The sequence below is a fragment of the Panthera tigris genome, chromosome C1 (genome assembly GCF_018350195.1).
Source record: "Panthera tigris isolate Pti1 chromosome C1, P.tigris_Pti1_mat1.1, whole genome shotgun sequence".
NCBI classification, from domain to species: Eukaryota; Metazoa; Chordata; class Mammalia; order Carnivora; family Felidae; genus Panthera; species Panthera tigris.
In genome coordinates, this window is record NC_056667.1 from 113900371 (window position 1) to 113911326 (window position 10956).

General features: G+C 40.7%; 1 pseudogene; it reads right to left on the reverse strand.

The window, feature by feature from the left end:
• Positions 1 to 1086: 1086 nt before the first annotated feature.
• LOC122240793 lies at positions 1087 to 3602 on the reverse strand (annotated as a pseudogene).
• Positions 3603 to 10956: the final 7354 nt, after the last annotated feature.

Consider the following 10956-nt stretch of genomic DNA (forward strand, 5'->3'; position numbering starts at 1 on the left):
GCTTAACCTACTAAGCCAACCAGGCTCCCCGTATGTATGACTTTGCATTTAACTTCTTTCATTCCCAAGTTCCTTACAGTTTTTGTTGTGATGTGTATTCAAGTATTAGACTGGAGGAGGACAATACATATGTTGCCATGTGCAAATGAAAGTTTATTTGCATTTGCCTAACTATGCTTCTGAGGCTATTCCATTTATTCAAACTCTAAACACTTCAACTCTCAACTATGTTTCCTGATACTAACTCACTTTTATTAATATCTGTTCATTTTTTAATTCAATAACCGTTTTTCATGCCAACTATTTTGAGGCTTATTACAGTACATCTTATGGGGTGCTTAGGTGGCTCAGCTGGTTGAGCGTCCGACTTCAGCCCGGGTCATCATCTCACAGTTTGTGGGTCCGAGCCCCACGTCAGGCTCTGTGCTGACAGCTCAGAGCTTGGAACCTGTTTCAGATTCTGTGTCTCCCTCTTTCTGCCCCTCCCCTGTTCACGCTCTGTCTCTGTCTCAGAAATAAACATTAATAAAATTAAACAAAAAATAAAGTACTTATTATTTTCAGATTGTTTTCAAACACAAGTGGGTTAACAGCTATAAGAATGGACATTATTAACATTTTATTCTAGCCTGGTTTGATCAAAGTACTTTGATTTTTTATTTAAATAAAGTTTTGAAACATTAGCAATTTGAAAACTTCTGTTCTTTACTAAGAACTAAACTATCCTATGATTCCTTAAATGAAAAAAAATAATTTAAAAACACTTGTTTGCTTTGTACGTATGTGTGGTGAGACCTACAAATGTGTGTGGGAAATGCCACTTTAAACAATGGTGTAAAGAAAATTGTTAAATAAAAGTAAATTTGGACCCAAGAAGCGCTTTTTACAAAATGTCCTTGAAAAGTTATTACTGAAGGATCACACTTCTAAGTTTTTTCGTTAGCATGTAAACTGCGTTCCTGAAAAATTTCTAGGTTTAAAGGAGACATAGCATTTCATTTTGCAGTTGCTAATACCATGTGCTCATTAAAAATAGGGACTCCATAAATGTTGTTGATCTGGCTGTCAAGTGAAGATGCCAGAAAGTCACCAGCAAGTATTTGTAACTTCAACTTTTTTCTCTTTTCTTCTCTTAGTTGTTTTGAGAAGATAGGCACTTGGAGAACCAGAATATACCTGCATCTTAGAATTCCTTCTGAGTTCAGAAAGTCAGCTTCTTTTTCCTGGGGTGAAGAGAATGCTCTGTGTTTTGTTGGAAGGAGAACACCACTTTGAGGGCAGGAGGTGGATGGTAATGGACCTCTAACCTCAGTAAAAGAAGTCTGATAACACTGGTAATGCCTTAGTGGGGACCTTTCCAACTTGGCAGAAGTAGCTCCACTTGGCTGTAGCTTCTCTGACTTGTCTTCCTTCACTTTAGATAATTTCTGAATGGAGTCCATGGTTTTTTTTGCCTAGTGCTTTTAGAATATTATTTTTGTATGTATTGTTTTTCTTCAAGTGCAGTGATTAAAGTTTCCATAAAAATGAAATTGTCTTTTACTTCCGGGGCTGGACATAGTCAAGGTATGACTCCAAAGACATGATGGGATGCTTGAATTAATCATCCATATCTTCCTCAACTTCAGGGAGGGAGACCACTGACTTTATCCAAATTAGAAGTCTTAAGAAGTTTCCCTTCTTAAGTCTTTAGGTTGTTAGAAACCTCTTTTACCCTGGCCCCCTCTCCTGTGTTTACAACCTCTGGAATTTGCTTGTTTGGTTTGGTTTTCGCTGACACTGTGTTTGAGCTTTTTAAGATGGTTGTCTAAAGCAACTCCGAGGGAAGCAAAAACTTCTTGAGGCTGTTGCCTTTTCTTTCCTTCTTTCTTGATACCACTAGAGGGTGGTTTCTCCTTTGCTTCATCCCTTCCAGTGGCCTTTGACTTTCTTCTATGGATACCACCTTGTGGGATTTCTTGCTGATCAAAGCAGGAGGATTTTCCATCCCCTTTGGTATCCTTCAAAAGTTTATTCCTTGTGGGTCAGTTTGTGCTCCTTATTTTGACCCACAGCCCCTTTCCTCTGGGGCTCACTCAGGTGCTATTATTGACTGAGCCCCAGACCATCCTGGGAGGAATTTGTGTGACCAGGCTTCTGGTGTGGAACAATGGGTTGCTGGTCCTCCACTGGAGATCTGGACCATTGTCCACAAACACTTGATGAGGACAGGTGGATGATGGAGGGGTCTGAACATGGCAGTAATCAGAAGATTCCTGGACTGAGAAATAGAAATAGGAAGAAGCTGGTGAAACTCTGGGGCACCTCTTCCTCTCATCTCTCCTCTCAAGATTGTGAGACACTTTGTGAGGTATTTCCAGGTCTGAGTTTTCTAAGTTTTGTTGTTGTTGTCTTTTTTCCCTGTCTGTGATCGAGGATGTGGATTGGCTGTTGGAGGCTTTTCAATTTTCTTGGTAGTCCTTCTCTATGTCCTACTTCTTCTGAAGGTCCTCTCTGGGGCACGTTCAACCATTACCCAGCCATCAAAAACTACATGGAGCTAGAATGTATTACGCTAAGCGATATACGTCAATCAGAGAAAGACAAATACCATATGATTTTTCTCTTATGTGAAATTAAGAAACAAAACAGATGAATGTATGGGGAGACAAGGTGGGAGAGAAGAGAGGGAAACAAACCATAAGATACTTTCTTCAAGTTTTTAATGTTTATTTATTTTTCAGAGAGAGAGAGAGAGAGAGAGAGAGAGAGACAGAGTGTGAGCAGGGGAGGGGCAGAGAGAGAGGGAGACACAGAATCCAAAGCAGGCTCCAGGCTCTGAGCTATCAGCACAAAGCCCAACGTGGGGCCAAACTCACTAACCATGAGATCATGACCTGTGCTGAAGTCAAACACTTAACCAATTGAGTCACCCAGGTGTTCCCACAAGAGACTTTTAATGATAGAGAACAAAATATGGGTTGACAGAGGGAGGTGGGTGGGAGGGTGGGCTAGATGGGTGATGGTTACTAAAGAGGGCATTTGTGATGAGCCCTGGGTGTTGCATGTAAGTGATCATAGAATTCTACTCCTGAAACCCATATCACACTGTATGTTAACGAACTAAAATTTAAAATAAAAAGCAGAATAAAACAAAAAATGATGGCTCTTTTTCAAGTCCTTTTCATCAGTTTCAATCGTCTGGTTATACAGAAACCAGCTTATTCCCCTGGGCCACTGAGTCCCTGGCAAAACTTCCAATGCTGGTGTTTTCACAGGTTATTTACTGTTCTCATGACCGCTCTCCACAACAATGGCTACTGTAACAGGCAAGGTGGAGCGTTTCTTTACATATTTCCATAGCTTCCTAGGGTCCAGGTTTGCAGCCAGCCTTGCCTACAGCTTCTCCACCATTTGGAGCACGAGCCTGGCCACCAGCAGTGTGACTGTCCCAGCAGGGAGGGGGCCGGTACAGTCCTGTGATTGCAGCTCTGGTCTCCACGCATCCTTGGTGGGGACTGAGGTGCTACTGGCCACATGTGGGCTTCACATGTGTGCATGCCACTGGGAACCACTCGGTCTGGGCCTACTGGCTTCTGCCAGGCCTTTGGGCAGCCACACATCTGGCCTGGAACAACTTTCCAGGGTGTCACCCGAGACTAAAGGAAACCTCAGCACCTGGGCTTACAAATCTTAACCACGTATTACCTCCACTTATGCAAAGGAGTTGTGGGTCATGCCCGAATGAGACACCTGTTGATGGCCCCTGGGCTGGCTGGCCTGCTCTCAGACCAGAGAGTCAGCAAGATCAACCCCTCAGTAGTGACCACCCTAGACAGAGGCTATGTGCCAGTGGTTAGCTTAATTTTAGCCTCACTACAACCCGAGGAAATGGGTTATATTATCTCCATTTTACAGATGATACAACTGAGGCTCAGGGAAATCAAATTCACTTTCACACAGTCACATAACAGAAGTGAAGAAGGAGCATAAGGCAAGCTGACAGGCCCACAAACAGCCCCTCACCCCCAGGTGGGACATGTTTGATCTTCCTCGGGCTCTCTTGGCTGCTCTAGAACAAAGAAAAGGGGAAAAACAAATGGTTAACTGATAGAGATCATAGTCCTACAGGACCTCAGTTTCCATCTATTTGCAAATATTTTAGTAAATCACAAGAAAAAAACAATCTCATCAATAGCCTAATCTCCAGAAACCTATAGACTCTGTTTCCTGGAGCCCAAACATCACCCCTCCATAAGGATGTGGGGAACAAAGGCAGAAGGAAATGGCAGATAGAATTAAATTTCCTTATAAGCTGCAGCCCAGTGACAGACACTTGAGGCTGGCAGAGTAAAGTGTTTCTCCAGGAACTCCCTATGTCTTAATGCTAATGATTTGCTAGAAGGCAAACAACCTTAGCTTGACAATGGCTAGGCCTCCAGTATCCTGTGAGTCTTCCTTAGCATATTAAAATCTCACTGGAAACTTCCCCTGGACCTTACCTTCCCATCTCTCCTCCTGATCTGGGGGCAGCTCTTCCTGCCCATGGATCCTATCGCCTTGCTTTAATAAAATCCCCATTTTGCACTAGAGACGTCTTCAAGAATTCTTTCTTGGCCTTTGGCTCCAGACCCCACCAACCCCACTGTCATCCCAAAAACCTCATCAGAAGCAAAGTTACAATTTGACTCTAAGCAGTGTTAGGTCTTGTGTCTGCACCCAGAGTAATAACCCATGTGTTTTGTTTTTAACCCCAAAGCAGTGTTCGATACATAGGCACCAAATAAATTTGCTTGAAGGAATGAAAAAGTGAATCAATGGTCATTTGCTGTAATGAGCCTGCCCATCAGCAGTGGGACTTAAGCTAGGCCAGCCTAAAACACTCTCCCTAAGGGGACCTATTCTTAGCCTGAAAGATTAATCTTTAGTCTCATACTCACAACTAAAAAGAACAACTAAATAATCTTCAAATGGCATCCTTGACTGCACCTCCTTTGATTGGATCAAGAAAGATCAGATTAGATCCCAGCCAGATCTCCAGCGGCAGGTGGAAACCTGGCCTGAGGTCTCACCCACAGTGAAAAGCCCAATGGTTCCTCCTCCTTATCTTTTTCCTTTTTATATAGACTTTATTTTTTAGGGCAGTTTTAGGTTCACAGCAAAATTGAGCAGAACTATAGAGTTCCCATGTGCCCCCTGTCCCCACACATGCAGAACCTCCCTCCCCACCAGAGTGGTACACTTGTTGTAATTGATGAACCTACATTAGAACATCATTATCACTGAAATTCCATAGTTTAAATAGGGTTTACTCTTAGGGTTATACATTCTATGGGTTTTGACAAGTGTATAATGGTACATATACACATTATAACATCATATAGAACAATTTTACCTCCTTAAAAGTCCTCTGTGCTTTGCCTATCCATGCACTTTCCAATAACACTATACCACTTCCTGGATAATGCAAGTACTTTATAATAATACAATATTCCAATTCCTTTTTCCCATACCTTGTATCACAGTTGTCATTCATTTCATTTATACTTATGTAAGTAAATACATGCATATATGTATATAAGTCATCTAAGCAAACATTAACATACATACAAGCATATAAATGAAGACATGCTTTCTATCATTATTTTAAACAAATTGTTTTCTGTTAGATAACTGAGAACAAGAAAAGCATGCATTTCTTAATGATCTTCCTTTCTTTAAATAGTTCTGAGTTTCTGACTTATATTAGTTTCCTTCTCTCTGAATAATTTCTTTTTAACATTTTACGCAAGGTAGAATTTGTACAACAAATTCTTTCAAAGTTTGTTTGTCTTGGAAATTCTTATATATCTCATCTACGTTTTTTTAAGTAAGCTCTATGCCCACATTGAGCTTGAACTCATGACCCTGAAATCAAGAGTCACATGTTCTACAGACTTAGCCAGCCAGGCACCCCTCTCATTTACTTTTGAAGGATAATTTTTCAGTTTACAGAATTCTAGGTTGGTGAATTTTTGTCAACAGTTTATTTCACTCCATTGTCTTTTCCTTGCATGGTTTCTGAGAAGAAGTCCTATGTAATTCTTATCTATACTTCTATACAGGTAAAGTGTCTTTTACCAATGGCTTCTTTCAGAATTTTTTTCTTTATCTTTGATGTTCTGCAATTTGAGTGAAACACACCTAGGTGTAGTTTTCAGTTGTTTGTGTGTTTTGGTTTCTTTCTTTTCTTTTCTTTTTTTTTTTTTTTTTTTTTTTTTTTTGGATTTTCGTCTTGTTTGATGGTCACTGGGCTTTCGGGATCTCTGAATTGGTTTCTGACATTGAATTAGGGGAAATTCTCTGTAATTATTTATTCAAATATTTCTTCTGTTCCTTTCCTCCTCTCCGTCTTCCCGCCTCCACCTCTCCTATCTCTCTCCTCTTCCCTCCACCTCCTCCCTCTCCTTCTTCTGGTTTTCCCATTATATGAACCTTTTGTAGTTGTCTCTCTGTTCTGGAATTTTCTGTTACTTTTTCCTTTCTTTTCTTTTTTCTTCTTTTTTTTTTTTTTACTATTTTTCTCTTTGCTTTTCAGTTTTGAAAGTTTCTATGTATATCTTCTCAAGTTCAGGGATCCTTTACTCAGCCATGTCCAATGTACTAAGACCTCATCTAAGGCATTTTTCATTTCCATTGTAGCATTTTTGATTTCTAGCATCTCTGTTTTGTTCTTTCTTAGAAATTCAGTCTCTCTGATTTCAGTGTCTGTGTTTGTGCATGTTACCTACTTTTTATTTTAGAGTTTTTAGTCTATTAATCATAGCTTTTTAAAAGTTCCTTGTCTGAAATATCAGAATCCTGCCGTATCTGAGTCTGGTTCTGATACTTGCCCTATCTCTTCAAACTGTGTTTTGTTTGTTTTGTTTTGTTTTTCCTTTCAGTGTGCATTGTAACTTCTTGTTGAAAGCCTGGTATATTGTAGTGGGTCAAAGTAACTCTGGCAAATAGGTCTATGGCATTGCAGTGAGGTGTGCGGAGAGGGGTAGTATTCTGTAGTCCCATGATTAGGTCACAGTCTCTTAGTGAGCCTATCTATGCCTCTCAGCTGTGAACCTTAAAAGTGACTCTCAGTTTCTTCTTCCCCGCTTTGATGGGACAGGATGACTGGAGGGAGCTGAAATAGTTTTGTTCCCTATGTGGGATGCTAGAATGGACTAGCTTTGGGTAGTTCCCTTCCCCCAGGTCAATTAGGCTCTGAAAAAAACCCAATAGGTTAGGCACTGGTAGAACAGTTTCCCTTAAGAGCAATCCTGTTTTAAAAGACCAGAATACTCGGGGGGCGCCTGGGTGGCTCAGTCGGTTAAGCCTCCGACTTTGGCTCAGGTCATGATCTTGCAGTTCGAGAGTTCAAGCCCCGCGTGGGGCTCTGTGGTGACAGCTCAGAGACTGGAGCCTGCTTCGCATTCTGTGCCTCCCTCTCTCTCTGCCTCACACTCTGTCTCTCTCTCTCTCTCTCCAAAATAAAAAACACTAAAAAAATTTAAATAAAAAAAAGAACAGAATACGGGGCACCTGGGTGGTTCAGTTGGTTGAGTGTCTGACTTCCAACATCCGACTTCCAACATCTGACTTCTGCTCAGGTCACGATCTCACAGTTTGTGGATTTGGGCCCCATGTGCTGAGAGCTCAGAGCCTGAAGCCTGCTTCAGATTCTGTGTCTCCCTCTCTCTCTGCCCCTCCCCCATTCATGCATGTGCTCTCTCTTTCTCTCAATAAATAAATAAATAAATAAACACACATTAAAAAAAAAAAAAAAGAAGAGAATACTCAGGGCGCCTGGGTGGCTCAGTCAGTTAAGCCTCCAACTTTGGCTCAGGTCATGATCTTGCAGTTCGAGAGTTCGAGCCCCGTGTTGGACTCTGCGATGATAGCTCAGAGACTGGATCTTGCTTTGGATTCTGTGCCTCTCTCTCTCTCTGCCTCACACTCTCTGTCTATCTCTCTCTCTGCAAAATAAATAAACAATAAACAAATTTAAATAAAAAAAACCAAAATACGGGATGTCTGGGTGGCTCAGTTGGTTGAGTGTCTGACTTCCAACATCCGACTTCCAACATCTGACTTCTGCTCAGGTCATGATCTCACAGTTTGTGGATTTGGGCCCCATGTGCTGAGAGCTCAGAGCCTGAAACCTGCTTCAGATTCTGTGTCTCCTTCTCTCTCTGCCCCTCCCCCATTCATGCACATGCTCTCTCTTTCTCTCTCTCAATAAATAAACAAATAAATAAACAAACATAAAAAAAAGAACAGAATACCCTAGCATATTTCAAAATGGCCACTTTTCCTTTTCCCATCCAGAAGTATGAGGGGATTTTTCTCTGATCCTCAGTGTGAGAACCTGGTAGAGGTCTAGGAATTAAACTCCCCTCTGGAGCTTTTAACACCCAGATTCACCCACACTAAGCCTCAAGCAAATTACAGTTTAAGTTTCCCACCCCAGCATTACCTCAGGAGTCAGATACTTACCTCAGTGTCTAACCTTTGTAACCTATGTTCTTAAGAGGTGCAGCTGTGTTTTGTTCCTTTGAAAGCCCTTGCATAATATGTTCCCTTTTTATTTAGGTCAGTTTATTTCATATCTTTCTGTCACCTTAACAAAGACAATAGAACATTGTTTTGCTGATTCAGGAAGAAATCAAATGATACTTCCTGGGAATCGCCCACATGTTGGCAGTGAGGCTGAAAGATTCATGGCGTGCTCAGGGCAAAATTCAGAATGACTAGGATGTGTGTGTGTGTGTGTGTGCGCGCGGGTGTTGGACAGAAAGAAAGGGTGATAGGGTGGGTGATCTGGAAGGAAGAAAGAGAGCACTAATGCAGTTAGCCTGGAATGCTAGGCTAGAGTCAGAATGCAGTGGAATTTAGAGCTGTAAAACAAGGGGGAGTTGCCTACTTACTACCTCATAGAAGCAACAGAGCCTGGGTACAAATTGATATTTCCCAACTCCCAAACCAAGATTCTTTCCACTGCTCAGCATGCCTCAGAAATCATTGAATTTAGCTTTTATCCCATTTATAATGGCAACAGAATCCTTTACCAAAGCTGCCCAGTTTTATAAGTAAGTGATATTTTCAGGTTCAGCCAGTGTGTTGGGTTGTATCCATCCACATGAGAGCCCAATTTACCCAGTGTTCTGGGATTTAGAATATTCAGAGACACCAGATAGACACAGTGAAAGCTTGGCTTGCAAATAGGATTGGATCGTCTTTGTGGCAATTAGTAGGGTTGATGCATCAGGGATGTGTGGTAGAGGAAGTTGGAATGAAACCTTGGAGTAGGTAATAAAACTAAGTCCAGGGTTCAAATCCCAGACCCACCAATTACCAGTTATTTCTAAACAATAACAACAAAACAAACTAAACCACAAAAATATAACATTGATCTGCTCCTCTGAGCCTATTTAATGTGAATAAGACAAAATATTTACCTCTCCTTCATAGAACCATGCCCCTATTATAAATACAGCCTATGTCAGGAAACAGATTCGTTTCTTCTAATTTGAAATCTGAATAAATAAAAATAGCATTTGTGTTTTAGCGGCCTATAGACTATGAGTGCAAAACAATGCCCAATAATTTAATTTTTCAACACTCTATTTCATCAACGTAATGCAAATGCTTTCAAAGACGGGGAAGTGCTGTTTGGTAGGTGCGTGGCACAGCTCTGGGCAACTACAAAATGCTCAGCAAATGTTTTTATTTTAAAATACACTGAGCACAAATTAAAGATATAGAGGCCAGGATGGTGGACTTTGATAATTCAGTTAATGAGAGAAAATGGAGTTATTTATTACTCATGTGTGGATCAATAGTGCAAGGCAGAAAAAAAAAAAGAGGGAAAAAAAAAGTCCTGGTAAAGCTAATCTAACAAGCTAAATAAAGCATATTTATTAGAATGCTTTGGTGTCATTCCTCCAAAAACCTCCAAATGCTGTGCATGAAATTTTTAAAGCTTGGAATATTCAAAAATAGCACTGAAATCGTTGGGAAAAGAAAGTTGGAGAGTAAAATCAGTGATGCTTAAGAAAAGTTGGGAACAGCAGGCCACAGCAACTTTTTAAAATTAGCTTTATACTGTGAATTTTAACACAGACAGTAAATTGTATGAACATATGTATAACCTAGCAAACGACTCTAAAGTTAACAGACACTTTATATAACTACCTCCATCAAGGGAAAAGGCATGGTCAGCGCTCCCAGAAGCTTCTGAACGCCCCTACTGGATCACAGCCTCCCCTCCTCTGGAGGTAAACATACCCCTACTGGAAAGGAAATTACTTACTTGCTTTGTTTTACAACCTGATGATTCATCCACAAATGAAACGATTTAGTTTTGCGCATTCTTGAGTTTTATGTAAATGGAGTAATGCTACATGTGTATTTATATATTTTCACCAGCATTAACATTTTAAAATGGATTCATGGTGTATTTTCTCTTTAAAGATAGATAGATAGATAGATAGATAGATACAGATGATAGATGGATAGAGGGAGAGAGAAAGAGAGAGAAAGAGAGAGAGAGAGAGAGAGAGAGAGAGAGAGAGAGAAATAGATAGATTAGCTGTGTCCACTGACAAGTCCTAAAAATAATGGCCAAGTCAGTAACAAAGAATATCTCTTGCACCCAGATAACATAATATTGTAGATAAAGGAAACAGGACCTCCTAGATAAGTGGTCAATTCCAGGTATGGAGCAAGAAATGTATTAGATGAGCCTGGAATGACATAACTCAAAATGAAGATGCTGCCAAACACAGTGGGACGGGAGAGCATGGGCAGGGCAAGAAGATGAGGAGAAATGAATGAATGAACTTAAATGAATTCAGCAATAGGTAAAGGGATGGATGATGGATGGATGGAAGGATGGATGGATGGACGGACGGAAGTGTGGATGGATAAATGTGTGATGAATATATACTCAGTAAAACCCCATTC